Source organism: Triturus cristatus, chromosome 12 (genome assembly GCF_964204655.1).
Source record: "Triturus cristatus chromosome 12, aTriCri1.1, whole genome shotgun sequence".
Classification (NCBI taxonomy): Eukaryota; Metazoa; Chordata; class Amphibia; order Caudata; family Salamandridae; genus Triturus; species Triturus cristatus.
In genome coordinates, this window is record NC_140595.1 from 205,619,822 (window position 1) to 205,637,651 (window position 17,830).

At 44.7% G+C, this 17,830-nt stretch overlaps 2 protein-coding genes across 5 annotated transcripts in view; one reads left to right on the top strand and one right to left on the bottom strand.

The window, feature by feature from the left end:
* Nucleotides 1-15,920, bottom strand: part of LOC146773073 (uncharacterized) — a 682,875-nt gene extending 666,955 nt beyond the window's left edge. For all 3 annotated transcript variants that reach the window (XR_014972165.1, XR_014972166.1, XM_085638324.1), the window contains exon 1: nt 15,419-15,920. The gene's annotated coding sequence lies outside the window, so the exon portion shown is untranslated. The remainder of the gene's footprint in view (nt 1-15,418) is intronic.
* The window catches only part of PARD6A (par-6 family cell polarity regulator alpha), a 283,775-nt gene that overhangs the window by 188,371 nt on the left and 77,574 nt on the right, over nt 1-17,830 (top strand). The gene's annotated exons all lie outside the window — the stretch shown is intronic.

A 17,830-nucleotide genomic window follows, 5' to 3' on the forward strand; every position in this document is an offset into this window, starting at 1 on the left:
TACACAAAAAGACGAACGCAATGGAAGAAAGCCCATTGCTCTTGATCACCACATTTAGGAAAACCCCTCATGGTCTAAGAGTTTCTGTAGCTCTCTCTACCGCTTACAGAGCAGATGCTAACATCTCCCTACAAAACAATGGGATTATCCTCATCCAGTTTTCTGACCACAAGCTAGAACTATTAGATGAAAGTGTCCTGGCATATCTTCGCCACATCCATCGCTCCACTCCTCACACTCCCTCTCCCCACCACAGCGATCAACATACATTAACATCAAACCCTCTCCTCCTCTTGTGGGGCATAAAATCCCCCCTGGGATGTGCCAAAAGGATTCTCGCCCATACTTCACCCCCATAGCATTGGACTCAGAGATACATAGCTACACAAATAAGATCATTTCCCCGACTCTTCTGCTGACCTCCAAACACACCTGCGTTTCAGTTCAGTTCAAAAAATGTATTTTTTATTGTTGTTGCTAAAACCATAAAAGTCACACAAACACATGACAAATACACAATATATAAAATGCATAAAAAACAAAAACTAACCACTAGCAGCTAGCCCAGGTTAAAATCATGAATATAACATTTTCAAATTTTAGCTGCAGCAAGTCAATTTTCCTTTTTAAAAATTCAACACCAAGCCCCGACAATAAAAACAATCGTTTTCTAAAGTGCAAAATGCCATTTGTTGAAGCAAAGCTTTCCTGGCTAAGCAACAGTATATAAGCAGGGCGTGTAAACATTTAAGTGAAGTGCATAATAACTTTTTACAGGAACAAACAGGTTTCAGTCAGGTATGGTTCATTTTACTAATGTCATTAACTTTCAGATGAAATTTGGGGTTCAGCCAATAAATAAATACTACGTTAATGGCAATCGTTCTTAAAGTGCAATAGTGCTTTTTTAAACAAGACCGGAAAAGTTTAAATCTGAATTATGAATTCCTCCGCCAGTTACAGGTGATCAATTTAAAACAAACTCAGACGGTAACAAATAAAACAACATCTCAAGTAGAAGAGACCCATTATTTTCTAACTGGCCTACTAAGGCGAACTGCAGCAGAAATAAATCTCTATATTATTTTGCAAATGTATTCTGACTGGAGAAGTCAGAGATAAACAGCACTGGCCTACATTTTTTAATGTTCAAAATCCTCAAAAATGGTAGGATGCATTCCCTGCGTGGCTTATTGTATAACTTTTTTTTTTTTTGTAAAACATTTTTTATTGGCATTTATAAACAATAGTAGTACACGCAGGCACAGGCGGTATCGCCAGCGTCGCAGAGACTTACATATCAGAAGCGCCCGGTCACAGTCCTTTCGGTCTCACAGTCTCGTGAGCCCTCAGGCCATTCGCCTCTACCCTGAGTAGGGCTGCCGGTGTGTGTCCGGGACCAGTCTCTGGGTATGCCCCCCCAGAGCTCGCAGTGAGCGCCTCGCCGCTGGGATGCCATGCAATGTGATTGAACCCCTGTGAGGGATGTCGTAGAGGCTATAGAAGTGCAGCCATTGAGTAACCGTGAACTAACTGGGGACAGAGAACTAGGGAATGGGGGGTGCACTATGGCGCCTATCAGAAATACTTGTATCTATGCGCTCGAGAGCTGGACCATCGTGCAGGGGAAGGCCGGGGTGGTCGCGGGGGCGGGGAGGGGGCAGGGGGGGTGGGGGCATCGATCACAGCCTATGAGGAATCTGGCGGCGGGACCTGTGGTGTCTGCCTCTACGAGGCACCGGGAGTTTCGACTGCCTGCGCGTTTCCCAGGGTGGGCTCTGGAGTCGCGGACGCCCCCGAGGGGTCAATCGGCCTTGAACTCGCCACAGCCGCTGTTTCCCGCGCGAAAGTGTGCATTAACATGGCCCAGGGCATGGAGATCGGGTGTTTGCGCATCCCCCGGGCCTCCTCCGTTCTAAGTGTGGTTTCCTCCGCCTTGCCCCACTTCTTAACTGCTCCTACCCATGCCGCTAGAGGGGGGCCCCCCGGCGTTTTCCAATGCATAGCAATGCATCGTTTGGCGAGGAGAAATACCAGGAAAGCAAATTTCCTTTCCACTTTCTGCGGCTTATGTCGCCCATGAATACCCAATGCACACGCCTCCCATGTGTCCAGGTCCTGGAACGTGGCTTATTGTATAACTTGAAGAAGAAAAGAAAGTGCGGCAAGTTCTGACTAGAATTCCAATTTTAGGGGCATGGATCCAGAAGTGCCTCGTAAAATGTTTGACTCGGATACGAGACCAGTAAGTGAACAGTACCAAATCTGAATCTAGTAAGATAAAAAAAAAAAATTCTAAAAGGATACAAAAGATATGTCTCAATTCCTTCAGTGGTACTCAAATGTAAATAATCGGTTACCTGCTTTTTACTGCGCTCCTTGTATTCTCTATGGTCTCTTAAAATATTTTAAAAATCTCTTTTTAGTTGAGGTTTTATGACAGAGATAATGAGCTGAGGGTTTGTGAAGAAATCCTGCCTCCCCATGCGAGTCAGTTGTGTCTTCAAATAGCTGAGCCATGTTTTTTTGTGAGCATGATCACAGTTTAGTCAATCTGAAATTATTTACCGGTTAAAGGCCGGTTCTTCTTTTACCCAAACTGAGCGCCATAGCATAACAGGGGCACATTGTATGCGGTCCGCCAGGGGGGTTAACCCCAGTTCCCGGTGGCAGATAATAGAAGGGAGGCTTGGGGGGGCAACAGTAATCTCCTGAGAAATACATTTTCTGTTGTACGTAGGGTAGAAGAATTGCAAAAGCCCCACACCCCAGCTTCATGCAGAATCACAGCAGAGCATCGGGCGATATAAATATTAATAAGAGATTCGGTCAGTCCACCACCAAGTTTCCTTGAAAACCTAAATAGGGCCTCACGCGTTCTAACAAAACTCCTATTCTTAACCTCTATGTGATGGACCCATGAACCTTATGGAATGCCTAGGTAGGAGAAAGTTGGCATCTGAGCTAATTTTGCATTACTGATAAAACAGGGTCTCATTTTACAATTGACTTTCCCCACCACCATGACCTGTGACTTAGCGGTGGTGGTCTGCAGGCCCAGCTCACTCATAAATTCATTATATTTGTTGAGGAGGGTCTGAAGGCCCACACCTGTTCTTAAGATCGCCGCTCCCTTGGCACATCGATCGCCTCTTCATTCACTCTCCAGATCATTTACATATAGGCAGAATAGGAAAGTGGCTAGCACGCACCCCTGTCGTACCCCACTAGTCATTTTAATCGGGGCTGATAATTCTCAAACCGCCCCATATCTTACTCTGCCCGTGACATCCTGATGCATTTGTGCTAAAAATGGACCAGGAGGGCATTTATGCCCATGCCTAATATATTTTGTTATAGTTTCCCCAGAGTCTGCTCGTGCCTCGCCTGCTCTCGATCCTCGCTACTCATCACTATTAAAAAAACGCTCTACAGGTTATTGAAAAAATGTATTCTTTGATTCTAATCTAGTCTGATTGCTGCTTGCTGATTCTCTTACCTGCAACTCCTCTCAGCCTCCTGCTCCGGTCCACCACGGTTAGTGACGATTGTGAGGAGAGCAGAAGGCACGCTCCTCCATAGGCACTTCCGGGTAGGCAGGCAGTGAACTAGCTGTTTTCCCTGCCTACCTAAACCCATGCTCTTGCGGGCGCAGTGAACAGTGGCAGAGTCTGCTCGCGCCTTGTCTGCTCTACGTCCTCGCTACTCATCGCTATTAAAAAAATGCTTTACAGGTTATTTTAAAAATTGTATTCGTTGATTTTAATCTGGTCTGATTGCTGCTTGTTGATACTCTTACCCGCAACTCCTCTTGGCCTCCTGCTCCAGTCCGCCACGCAGATTGTGCGGACAGCAGAAGGCACGCTTCTCCATTTCTGGTCTAGGCACTTCCGGGAGGTCAGGTAGTGTTCTAGCTGTTTCCCCAGCCTACTTAAACCCAAGCTTGTGCGAGCGCGCCTAAGGCCAGCTCATCTGCGCCTGGACAACGCCAGACATGCTGCCGGTTCAACCCCTGTAAAACGGTCATACTCATGGGACGACCTAGTTGCTTTCAGAACTGGGATTAGTCAATGTGCACGCCAGCTGTGTGCCCCTTTAGAGGGTCCCTTTCATTGCACACACTGTGGTTTCAGCTCATTAGCAGTCGCAACTTCTATACCCCCTTCCCTGCCACCGTCAAGTTCCATAATCTTAACTGCCGCTCGCTCGTTAAACACTTCGCAGAAGTGTTTGACTTAATTCAGGATGAGGCACCTGATATCCTAGTCCTCACTGAAACATGGCTTACTGCTAATACGGAGGCAGAGCCGAGTATGGCCCTGCCCCAGGGGTATGCTATTAGGACACTGAACAGAGGTGGCCGGGGTGGTGGCAGTGCAATCATTTTTAAAACTGGCTATACCTGCACCTTGACTAAGGAGGTCATCGTGGACTGTGATGTGCATTTTTTTAAATTTCGATCAATGCTAACTTCACTCTGTCTGGTCTCTTGATATGCCACCCCCCAGGGCCCTCCAAAGATTTTAGGGAAACCCTACTCACTGCGTCCGGCCTATGAGCTACCAGGTCAGCCAATTTCCACATTATTGGGGACCTCAATCTGCATTTAGAAGCGAGCCAAGACAGTGAGATTAGCAATTTCTTAGCGGACCTTCCAACTAACGCAATGCGTTCCGAATAGTACACATTGAGCCGGCCATTTGTTGGACTCTATTTTTTCCAATCTAACGGCCCTCACAGTTAGCCCACCCCTCCCTATGAGCTGGTCTGACCACTATCTGGTATCTATGACACTACAAGGGGTAGGTTCTCCTCAAGCCGTCACCCAGAAACCCGTTCTAAAGCGCCCATGGCATAAACTGGATACTGACCTATTTCGTGACCTTATCCTTAGTCAAGCACCTAGTCTTCCAGATAACCCTGACAGGGCAGATAGCATCCTGTCCGACTGGCTCATGCATTCCCTTGACACTCTTATCCCTGCCAAGTTGTCCCACAGTCGCAGAACCCAGTTGAGCCCGAAGTTCAATGATAATCTGGCTCAGGCCAGGAAAACTTGCAAAGCCCTGGAACAGGCAAGGAGACGGCAATATGACCCAGCCCTGAAAGTACAATATAGGGTGGCCATCAAAAAATAGCATAAGTCCATTCAGAAAGAAAGAGCTGGTCATTTTGCATATACAAATAAAAAATAGCAGCAATCCTGCAAAATGTATCTTCTCCTTACTTAAGGACCTCAAATCTTCAAGGCAACCTAACACATTCCCCCTCTCTTCCAATCAGCAATGTGAGGCACTGGCCGCATTCTTTATTAAGAAGGTTGAAGACATATACACAACCTTCCCCCACACTACGATCAAGTCAGGCCCCCCCCACCTCAGCCTAGCGCCACCCATTCACTCTCACCTTTCCCGCGCTCACCCAAGAAGTCATGTGCATAATTTGCATTAAACTTAAATCTGGATCCCCCCCAAAAAAAGCACAGTGAGGCAACATAAGTGTTTCAAAATGCACAAATGCAAAACAAGCTAATCAATCTGGACTCTTCAATGATGTTACATCTGAACATTTAATGTGTACTTGGACCACACATGACTTTAGGCGATGGAATAGTGCAGCCAACGCGTTTTGCCCTGAATAGGGCTTCCTCAGGGCAGTAGTCTAAATACTCCAATCTAAAGATAGTCACGAATGTACCCAGATCACTATATCATCTGCTATTTCTTCAAATTGGTGTGGTATCATTCCACAAGTGAAATTCATCCCAAGAACAACCTTCGCTTTGTCTCCAAATTTTCTTTAAAACCAGCGGTTTTGGAGGTTGACGGCGGGTTGAAAGATATCGTGCCGTATAATGAATCCCAATGGAATGACTACCTGCGAAAACGAACAACTATAGGTGCGTCACCTATCATAGTGAGCACTTGAATTCGGAATTTGGATCTGACCACTTATATTGGAACTAAATTACGTCGTTTTTTGAGCAACTGCGTACTTTGAAGAAAATTTGAAGACAAAGCGAAGGTTGTTCTTGGGATGAATTTCACTTGTGGAATGACACCACACTAATTTGAAGAAATAGCGGATGATATAGTGATCTGGGTACATTCGTGACTATCTTTAGATTGGAGTATTTTGACTACTGCCCTGAGGGAGCTCTATTCAGGGCGAAACGTGTTGGCTGCACTATTCCATCGCCTAACGTCATGTGTGGTCCGAATACCCATTAAAGGATCAGATTTATCATCATTGAAGAGTCCGGATTGATTCGCTTGTTTTGCATTTGTGCATTTTGAAACACTTATGTTGCCTCTCTGTGCTTTTTTGTGCTTACTATAGTGTTGTGGTCTGTTGGCAGGGGACCAGGGAGGTGGGCAACTTCGACTAAGTTACAGAATCTTGTTTGTAAACTGTGTAGAGCTAGGAAGTGCGGCTTTGATTATCCCTTACTGCCTTTTTCCTTTTTTTGAGTTAAATCTGGATCCCCAGCGGATCCCCTCAAACCTGATCAGTTTCAGAAATTCCTACCTCAACTCCTTCCCCCTTTTTGTGATCTCATAAATCTGTCTATGTCGTCTGCTGTAGTTCTCGTCGCCTGGAAACATGCTAAGGCGATTCCACTACTCAGAAAAAACACTTTGAACGATTCCAAGCTGGAGAATTTTCGCCCTATCTCTCTCCTACCTTCGATATCTAAGGTCACCGAAGCTTATATCAACTCCATTCTCACTACCTTCATTGAAGCCAATAATCTGCTAGACCCCTCTCAAAATGGCTTCCGTTCATGACAGAGCACTGAAACTTCCCTTTTGGCCATTATCGAACATCTGCAGAGCTCACTGGATGCAGGATGAGCCTCGGCATTGATCCTGCTTGATCTGAGCGCTGCATTTGATACGGTGTCCCATCAGATCCTATTGCAGCGCTTAGAGGATATTGGCATTGGTGGCTCGGACTTGGGTTGGCCAAGGGGTTCCTCAAGGCTCTGCTTTTAGCCCTACTCTATTTAATATCTACTTCCAACCCCTGGCAGCAGTCGCTAAGGACAGGGGCTTAACTGTCGTCTCCTATGTGGATGATACACAGTTAGTGGTCGCACTGTCTGACAGCTCTGCACAGGATGCACTCAAACTTAAAGAGGATTTTACAGCCATTGCGGACTGGATGACATCTAACTGTCTTCAACTGAATGCCAGCAAATTGAAGATCCTGTTGGTGGGCAAAAACACTCATCTGTGGAGTGAGCTCTGGTGGCCGTCCACCCTATGCCTCCCGCCTGCCCCCAAACAGACAGTTAAAAACCTGGGCATATGGGTTGACTCTGCATTGACCTTCCAGGCTCAAACAAAGGCGGTAGCTGGAATCTGCGTTGGGCTCCTATGCGGTCTTAAACCCCTGCTGGGTTTGTTCGATGCTAACACCCAACAGGTTATTATCTGGGCCACTGTACTATCTGGGGTGGATTACGCAAGCTCTTTTTACCTAGGGGCCAATAGAGCAGAGATACATCATCTACAAAGGGCACAAAACTCTGCACTCAGGATGCTCTTCAGTCTGCCCAGAACCTGCTCTATTTCTGACTTCATCAGCAGACTATACTAGCTTCCGGTGGAGAAACAAATCCACCTTAAAGCCCTCTGTATCTCCCATAGATTCCTGAATGCCCAATCCCCTGATATTTTAGATGATCTTCTCACACCCTACACACCCACCCGCCAGCTGTGCTCTTCTGGTCAGCACCTGGCATCTATTCCCCAGGTCAAGAGAGCCAGGGCAGGAGGGAGCTCCTTCCTTGTTCTTGCCCCAAAACTCTGGAACTCCCTCCCTGTGAGCATCAGAAGCATCCAAAATCATGCGGCATTCTATAAGGCTATAAAAACATATCTCTTTCCTAAGTAATCTACTTCCCTTCTTGCTCCTTTCCCGCCCCTCTGCCTGTTTGCGATCAGGCTGGGATGCCCCTTTGCTGGGGCAGCCATGCGCTTTACAGAAACTATAACATAACACCACACAATCGAAGGCCGATGTCAGGTCCATAAAACCCAAGTAGAGATTAGTATTTTTTGCCATGGTGTATTTGCTGATTACGAAATGGAGGTTGAGACATTGATCCACCGTGCCCAGGCCCTTCTAAAACCATATTGAATGTCCGAGAATTTCCATTTTTCTGCTATCCAACTTTCAAGGCGGTCAAGTAGAACCCCTGCCCATCAACGTACATGTGGTATCAATGAGTGATACTGGACGATAACATTTGGGGTTCAACCTATCTCCCTTTTCAAAATAGGAACAATTATTGCTGTTGACCAGGATTCTGGAGGACCTGTAACTGTGACACAGCATAAAATATTGACTTAAATTGGGAGCCACAGGTCAGGCTTTGTTTGCCAGGAAGAGATTGGCCGCTACGCCATCTGGACTGGCAGCCTTGTTTTTCTTTGTCAAGCCTAGGGCCTTTGTGACTTCCCTAATTATCGGTGGTTCTAATTTTTTGCTCGCACCCCTTTTGTGTGATGGCCACAGGCTATAGTGCCAGTTGGGTCAGTGCCAATTGGGTTCCCCCTTTTTTATAAATAGCCTGAAAGTGATCAACCCACTTGTTAAGAGGAAAGTGTGACATCAGTAGTATTATTATGGTTGTCTTGAAAAAAGGGGGCATTATTTGGTCTTTGAGAAAAGGCTACTATTTTTAGTGATACTTGCTTTGTATAGCCTCTTCCATGCCTCCTTCCTGACGGTCTCCCGGCGATTTGCTAAAGTCTCTTTGTACTGGCGTCTTCAAGCTCTCACCCGTACTAAATCTCTGGGCCTTTGTTTTAAAGCTTCAACGAGCTTGATGTGGCTCATTGTCATTGTTGAACCACTTAAACTGCTTGCTGGCCATAAACCACATTTTAGAATTTCATTTAAAGTTATAGAAATGTCTGTGAATGCTGCTAGCACAGTCTTTGGGTTTGGTTCATCTTCGAGGCAGGTCAGGATTTGCAACTTATTTTTTTCGAAAAGTTTTCCAAACACCACCTCAGGATTTATAGATGCCCATTTACACGAGACCCTGCGTTTATTCTACTAACCTCCGTACGGCATTACTCATGGACCAAGTAAGGATAACACCGGAGCCAGATCGCACACACCCGAAGAGCAACATGACTTATATGACCCCATCGCTCTTACGCAGACAGCTTTCAAAGTTCGCCTCCCCCGCCCCCAAGCCTTACTCCATCTCCACCTCTTTGCAGGTTCTCAATGACCAGCAGTATTCCAACATCATAGTCCTGTGCTGCCCCCCTGGCCCGTGACCTAAACCATGACTTCTCAGTCCCACACTTTACTAGAATCCAGACTTGACAAGATCGCACTGGTCCTACAACAACTTAAGGCTGACTTACATGGCCTAATAAACATCACTGTAGAGCTTTCAAACAATAGTTGGCCCAACAGGTCTCAGGGAAGAATAGTCACAACCATGCCTATTCTACCAACTTCCACACTAGGTTGCCTTTTCACCCCCCTACCAACGTGATCCCTAAAATGCCAGCTTCTCCTCACCTGAGATGGAGAGCTATTCCCTATCCCAATCACCCCACAAGGCCTGTTAGGTTCAAAGATCCATTTTCTGACAGCGACATTCACTCCCTCCACCTTTCCTATAACTTTTCATCATCTGACTACACTGACACTCTGGAACAAATCCAAACTATTCTTATGAACCCACTCAGCAAATCTAGGATCAACTGCAGAGCCGTAAACAAATCCAACTTTACAAGGGTTTCCATCCCACAGACTACCTCAGCAGATACCATATTTCTTCTGAAATGCATGGTACTCAATTGCAGATCAGCAGTAAGGTACACACCAAACATAGCTGACCTCATCCTTACACATAAACTCAACCTCATAATTGTTACTGAAACATGGCAAAATGATTTCTCTGCACCCATCATGGACTTAACTATTTTCTCCCAGTCATGACATCATAAGATTAGATAGATCCCACAGAACAAGGGGTGGTATCGCCTTCATATACCGTACTAATCTTTCAGTGAAACAGTCACAAACCGTTGATATGTCTTCATGCAAATACCTATGCATGGGCATTGCAACTAACAACAGGCTACTATGTAACCTGCACACAATCTACCATCCACCAGGAGAAAACCTCTCATTCTTAGAACAAATTATGGATATCATCTCAACCAATGAAGGACAAAACTGCAACCAGATCTTCCTTGGAAATTTCAATCTTCACTGGAATCACCAGGATGCCCTGCAGTGAACAGCCTTAAAACATTCCTAGATTACCTCAACCTGATCCAAATTTGTGACAGACCTACACACAACAAGGGTGCGGCCTTAAATCTAAGTATTGCTTAGGTCAATTCCATTTTACTCAAATCTATATTTCCCTGTGATTGGACAGATCACCACTGCATCACCTTCCTCATTACAGAATGAGTGATAAGAAATAATGCACAGCTAAAGAAATCTAAGCACTTGAAAAAGAGCTTAAGAAATATAAACCCAAATGATCTGACAGCCATCAGCAATAACATCTTGCCTCTTCCGTTAGCAATGTCTGATTTCTATTACATCACAGAACATTACAACAATTCTATGTTGAACATTCTAGACTTAATTGCACCCCTACAGCTAAAAGCATTGCCGATCAAAGACTTTAAACCATGGTATAATGGTATCCTTAATATAGAAATACGCAATCTGAGACTTGCCGAATGTGCATTGAGATTCTCTCCATCAGACGATCACCTGAAGCATCTGAGATCACTTAGGAACATCTATATAAACACATTAGAAGCTCAAAAGTGAAAATCTTCAGAAACCAGCTATGTGAAACTAGCAGCCGACCCAAAAAACTATTTGAGCTGGTCAAACAATGATCAAATAGCCATTCCAACCCTACTCTTACTGGGTCAAGTCAACAACCAAATTGCGAGGACTTTGTCTCCTCCTTACTTAAAACGACAAAATAAATTAAAGTGAGCTGTTGAAAGCAATGGAGTACCTTCAGGACTCACCACATCTCAGTTTACCCCGCCCACCCCATGATAGCCGAGCTTCCACATATCACAAGGCATACCCGCAAAAACAATGCCTTGTGGAACTCAATCAAATCCTATTAGGATAGGGACATTCTCAAAATTCTCTGAGCTCTGATACCTTCAAACCACTTCAATGACCCACTGCAATCAAATTTCTTCAAGGAGATCAAATCGTCCATACCCCCATTCTGGACCAAGATAGTAAATCCCTCACTAATTCAATGCACTATCCTAGATTGCCTACAGTCTGGTCAGGTAACCCCTATTTTGAAAACAAACCATGGCAGATCATGAAGATCTAAGCAACTTCCACTCAATCACTAACATTTCGACCCTGTCGAAACTCCTGAAGAAATGTGTCCATGTCCAACTATGCAACCATGTAGAACAGTTCCAACTTTTAGACCTATTCCATTCTGGCTTCCGTCAAGGCCATAGCTTCCAAGTTCATGGAGCCTCTGACTTTAATTCGGAAACTATCCAACATCCACTATCAAATGTATGCCAACGACACTCAAATGTACTTGAAAACCTCTTCCCCTGCAGATATACAGTCTCTTAACACATCTCTTCAAAAAACTCAAAACTGGCTAAAATGGAACCACTTCAAGCTAAACGTTCTAAAAACCGAATTCCTCTTAATCGCCTCACCCAAAGAGTCGTCCGATATCGGAGAATGGATGAAGCAACTTACAGCTCTTAATTGCCTTCCACACAATATAGATTCCTCAAGATCACTAGGAATAACCCTTAACAAGAACCTGAACATGCAGGAGCACATCAGTAATGCCACTAAAGGAGCTAATTTCTAAATGAGCATCCTAAAGAAAATAAACCCCTTCCTCCCCCTTGACGACTTAAAATCAGTTGTTCAAGCCCTAGTGATTTCCAAGTTGGACTATGGAAGTGCAGCCCTCTGCAGCCTACAGAGAACGACATTGGCTCCACTAAGGGCTTCTCTTAACTCTGCTGCAAGGCTCATCACATGTTCCAAAAGATACAATCCCATTACTCCTGATCTACAGTCTCTAAATTGGCTCTCATGAGGCAAGAATTGAGCTTAAAAATTCCCTGCATTACCCATAAAGCCCTACACTTCAACACCCGGAGGTACCTAGCACAAAAAATGGAATTACCTGGGGGCAGTAGACCTTCTAGAAACTCTATCACCTTACTAAAGAAATTCCATAAAAGAAAACTTACAATTGTGCCTTTCAGGTATTGCCTTGAGATTTTGGAACTTCCTGTCCTCTGAAATTAGACTGAACCCCTCAACTGCCGCATTTAAAAAGGAAGCCAAAGTGATACTAATAAACAAATGTTTATTTTAGAGCTCTCGTACTGTACTCACCGGCACCATTTGGGCACATTTCCTAAACACTTGCAAAGTATTGGACAGCCATTTTCTTGTATATTGAGTAGATGGCAGAGACGCTGTTGTGGTCTCCTGCCTCAAACTCGGACACTACATATCTTGTTTTGCTCTTGTTTATGTTATTTGTTTTACTGTTTCTTTGCTCTTGACCACTTGTAAAGTGCTCTGATACCCTCTTGGATCATGTTCGCACAATATAAAACTTTATAAATAAATAAATAAACTAAATATTTTGCTTCATAGTGCAGTCTCCCGATGAAAAGAATCTGCTCCATTTTAATGATCATTAATGTAAATCTAAGAGCGATGTCTGCAATAAATATCTTTGTAAGTATCTAAGAGTTGTGTCTCTCCAATCCAGAACTTTGGTTTCATGTTTTAGCTGCAAGTTTATCGCTTACTTCATCAAGGAGATTCGATCTCTGTATTCATTCATACATAAAACTTTATTTCAGCACAAATGGCCATAAAAGCACAAATTAAAAACAGTAGATTAAAATAGTTAAAATACAAATACATAAAATATAAAAAGAGAGTCAACAATCCACGCTCTATAGCAGCATTTCCAGGCATCAGCCATCTGAAAGAACAGGACATAAAGTGCTTATGCAAAATACATTAGATGGCTAGTTCCCATCAGTTTTTCCAAGCATTTTTTCCTCCATTTTGTATTATAAGTTTAAAATTACGCCTCGCGTAAAAAGGGTGGCTAGGAAAACGGAAAAAATGCATTTACTCAGCCAGCATATTTGCCTCCTTTGATTTTGTTCCATTGCCAGTTCTGGTGTTGATTTGTTTATATTATTTTGACCCATTCTGGGCTTATATATATCTTTAGCTTGTAGGCAGGTGGTATTTCCTAGTAGCATTTCGAGTACACAGAGATTATCACGAGAGAAACTCTTCAGCTGTTTTGCCTCGCAACCCATATGAACTGCGACCCAGGTACACAAGCCTCCAGAGGATCTACCCTTTCCTCCTTGAGTGGCTGGAATGCTAAACGATGCATAGCCCATTCTATGAATGTAATCTTTGGCCCAAGTTTCTTGGAACATGCATATTTCTTGCTGCTCTATAAAGCAACCCCATTGCGGACAGTCCAGTTTAGAGGGTAGTCCAGCTATGATCCAAGAGAGGATTTGCAGCGTGGCAGGGCCTGTTAGATCTGTTGGGGAGGGAGGAATTGTAATTTCATTATCTTGAATGTCCAGTGGGTGTTGCCAATGTTCCATTCGTTGTGCTGAACCGATACTATTAACTATCTCATGAGCGCCTTTCGGGGAATGTGTGGTGTTTGCTACATTTCTCTGAACTATGATCGAGGTCTGTGTTTCCTGATGAAAAGGATCAAGGTTTGGAGGATTCATGATTGCGGTCTTATATGTACTCCTGGATGGCCTAGACTTTCCTGTCTCACTTTCCAATTCTAGCCCCAGGCTCTGCTTTGGGAGTTTTCTCCTCTGTACCCTTGTCTTTAGCTGTGTCCCCGCCTTTCCTGGTTGATTAGGGAAGTCTTGTGGGGAGTCCTCACTTGAGAGTCAATCTACTGATTCCAGGGGGTTGAATCTGTTTTCCACTGGAATATTGAAAAGTAAGGGAGATGGTTGGCCCTGGCCTAGTGGGGAAAAAAAGTTTCCCTGTGGCCATTCCCCCCCCTCCAATGACCATGTCTTCTTCTTACCGGTGGGATATGTGCGGGGGAGGGGTAAAAATAGCTTAATGGTAGACAACTAATACCTCCCCTGTCCCTCAGGTAGAAGCGATCTAGGAGGGATTCCACAAGCACTGGGTTTTCGAAGTTTATCACAACACAGTCACCGATAATGTTTTTTGGTCTCCATCCCACCCAGCTCACCCTGCGGGCCATGATGATTTCATTAAAGTCTCTGTAGAAGAATTGTTTATTGTTAACTAGCCATAGCGAGCATTTATTTCTTAGATTGAGATATGACTCGGTCCTCTTTTTTTCCAACTCAGGGACACCTGCTAATATGATTTGATAGGGGGTTGACTCCGGGGGTAGATTTATTGCTTGAATAATTGGACCTAGGTCTTGTCTGCCCTTGTGTGTGACGTTTTTGTTCCCTGGCCTCTCACTACAAGCATTGCTTACCTGAGGTCTAGTTAGGTATTGGACATTTTCCTTTCCTGGCTGTGTCCCCTGTTTTGGCTCCTGATGGAGTGGTCTAATTCCTTTTCCTATCCCCTCTGTATTATTCAGTCGCTTTCCCCCTCTCTCCTGATTGGACTGGTTTGCTAAAATGAGTGTTGAGGTGCTATTGGTCGCTAGGGATTCGGGGTTAATACCTTGGGGGTCCTGGTTAGTATTTGCGGGGTTCACTGATTCCTTTACCCTTGGTGCGGCATCAAACATGTCCACCCATAGCTCAACCAATCTGGTAAGTTTGTCTAGCCTTTCCCATATATTTTTTATCTCGTCCTTCACAATGGTCCTTAGTTGGACCTTTAGGTCCATCATCACATCCATAACCCAGGCTGGCTGCTCCAGATCTGTCTGTAGAGGTGTTCCCGGAGTCGCCTCCCTTTGGTTGACAGGAATTGCATGGGCCATTGTTGTGTTTTTTGCGCTTTTGGCCCAATGGTGCAGCTGTTTTTATTTTCTTAACTTTAGCGCGAGCACCTTCTTGGTGTGACACATCCACAGAACCCGCCGCGCGAGTCCAAGGGGGGGGAAGTTGGAAGTTCCTGGGTTGTGAATGATGGTGAACCTGATTCGTCATGCAACCTAAGGGGTTGGGTAAGGTCGGGGGGTAAGAGACAATCGTCTTTCAGTTAGTTCAATTTCGGTGGCATCTGCTCCAATGGCTCTCTGTAGCATTCTGTCTATAGAGGCTGGTTTGTGAGAAGAGGAGGGTTGTGGGAGTGTTGCTTTAGGTTTCCCCGTACCAATCCGCCTACCCATATTTGTATGCAGGTTAGACTAGTGGCCGAAATGAAAGTTCGTAGAACAGGGATCACTGACCTTACAAGCTGTGTCAAGTTGAATCAGTTTCTGGAGGTCTGCGGAGATCCCTGGAGAAAGCCAAGGGTGATGGCCCAGCTCAGCCTCTGACGGGCACAGATGGGCCCGCCCTTGGCCCGGGCCCGCCCGTGCGCGTTCCACGGTGCGAGAGGTCAACGGCGCTTTTATCGTGCCTCCAGGCGCAAGTGCCGCGTGACGTGCGCGGGGCTGCTGGGGGATGTAGTCCTCACGTTGTTCTCCCCGCTTGTGCAACCAGCGCCCATGGATGTCTGGCCGTTTCCCTCATGGCGTGGCAGGACAAAAATACAGGATAGCCGTTCCCCTCACGGCGTGGCAGGACAGGAATGCAAGATAGCCGTTCCCCTCACGGCAGGAAGCAGGTAAGCTCTGCCGGACCTTGGGGATCTCTGTATTCCTACTCTGCCCCAGAGTCCATACATCTAATAGAAAAAATGCAAAGGAAGTGGCGGCCCTTTAGCTTGCTGTAAACCACCTTTATTTGAGGTAGTGTTTGTCCATCACCTGAGTATTTTGGCCAGTCAGGATTTCAAATCACGGAAACACCTGACCAGGATTTGCTGAGCACGTTGCAACTCCTGCTATTGGTCCAGCGGGAATTATGCAGGTGCTCCGCATTTGTAGTGGGGCATTTCTCGTTAAGGAGTTTTAATCAGAGACACCTGCGGTCAGAGAAGCAGTGCCCGATGGTGGCCCGCCCTTCGCCATGCACCTATATTGCAGCTCACTGGATTCTTTAGTAAGGTTGCTGGGAAGCGGAGTTTTTTCAACATGGCTGTTTCCTGTTTCTTTCTTTGGGGTAATATTCCTTCATGTGATTGTTGTGATACGATACAATTCATGTAAACACATGACAGAAATGTAATTCCTGTCTTGTTCTGAAGTTTTTATTTTTGACATAATATCTTAAGAATGTGGTGGCTTTTTCTTACTTTTGTCGCGTAATTTCCAATGAGAATCCTCACACAAGTAGCTGGCTGTGGATGCTGGGAGTAATATTTCCCCTGTTGTTATGAACAATATTTTGATGTCTAGAGTAATCTAATTACTTTTTACATTACTTTGAGAACAAGCTCAGTACAGTATTGCGCAGCTTGGAATCACATCCCTAGTATAGTGGAGGGAGGTACTATCATCATGGACACATACCTCTTTGGTATATTTGGGTACATTTAGTTTCATATAGGTCAATAGGTATATAGCCTTTATTTCACTATGGTTTATTTATCGCCCAATAGAGCGCCAAGGAATTTCATCACTGAGTCTATAGGTGTCAGTGTGTAATCTATAAACCCAACACTGTTCGTACTTCAGGAGAGCCTAATTTGTACATTCCATAGAGTGTGACAATAAGAGTTGCCCACCTCTGCACAGACCAGGAGGCACAGGGCCTCTGGATTAGGTAAAGTAGCAGTTTTAACACTGTAAAGTAACATGGTGTTATTCTCACGTTTGTTACTTCACTCGTCGAACATGCAATGCGTTTGTTTTGTGTTAATATGGGTAACATATTTTTTTTTCCTTCAAATGCCTGTCTACCCTAATGTTGCTATTTTTTCACTTTTCACCCTAATAACAGGTAATTTACTTTTGTTCTCACAATGAGAGGTAGGTCGTTTCCTTTACATTATCACATTGACTAATTCAGGGATCCTAAAATAAGCCCTGATGAATGTCCAAGACCTATCCAAGGGCAGAAACATGTTGGCACCACAGAGGTATGTAAGTTCCATGAAACCCAAAAACATCCTCGGAGTATACTTCTTTAGTATTTCTTTATACACATAGGGTACCACCTAATAAAGGATTCCTTGTGGTTTCCCCTAAGATATTTTTTTGCTAAAATGGATCCCAGGTAATTATCCAGACTAAGTAATTTCTAAGAACTCCCTCAAGATAGTTCTACTTGAGGTTGAGTCTGGCCTGGTAGTACCATATTACCCGGGTGGTATGAGGTGCCCTATGATGAAGCATGTAACATTATGTGACTGATACCACCTCATCCAAATCTTGGAACTATCCAGAACTAGAGTTGAAAAGTAGGACAGGTGAACAGACTCTCTGGAGAAGCACAAAAAAACACAGGAGTGCCTATCCAACGAGCTACCACTTCAATGTGTGATGTGATGAACGCCTAGAGGCAAACGTGGGGTCTATTTCAGCCTCTTTTTCTCTCTTGGTGATAAAGCCATAACAAGATCAGCCAATGAGAGGCAGGAGACCCAATCCTGCAAGAACCGCTGAGGTTCCCTTCCCTCCCCACCTCCCCCCGAGATCACTGTTGTGGCCCTGTAAATTTGTTTTTTAATATTGGGTGCATACTTTCCTCTGTGTATGTCAATGTATGTGCGTGCTGTGAACAGGTGTGTATGTGATTATGAATGGTGGGTGTAT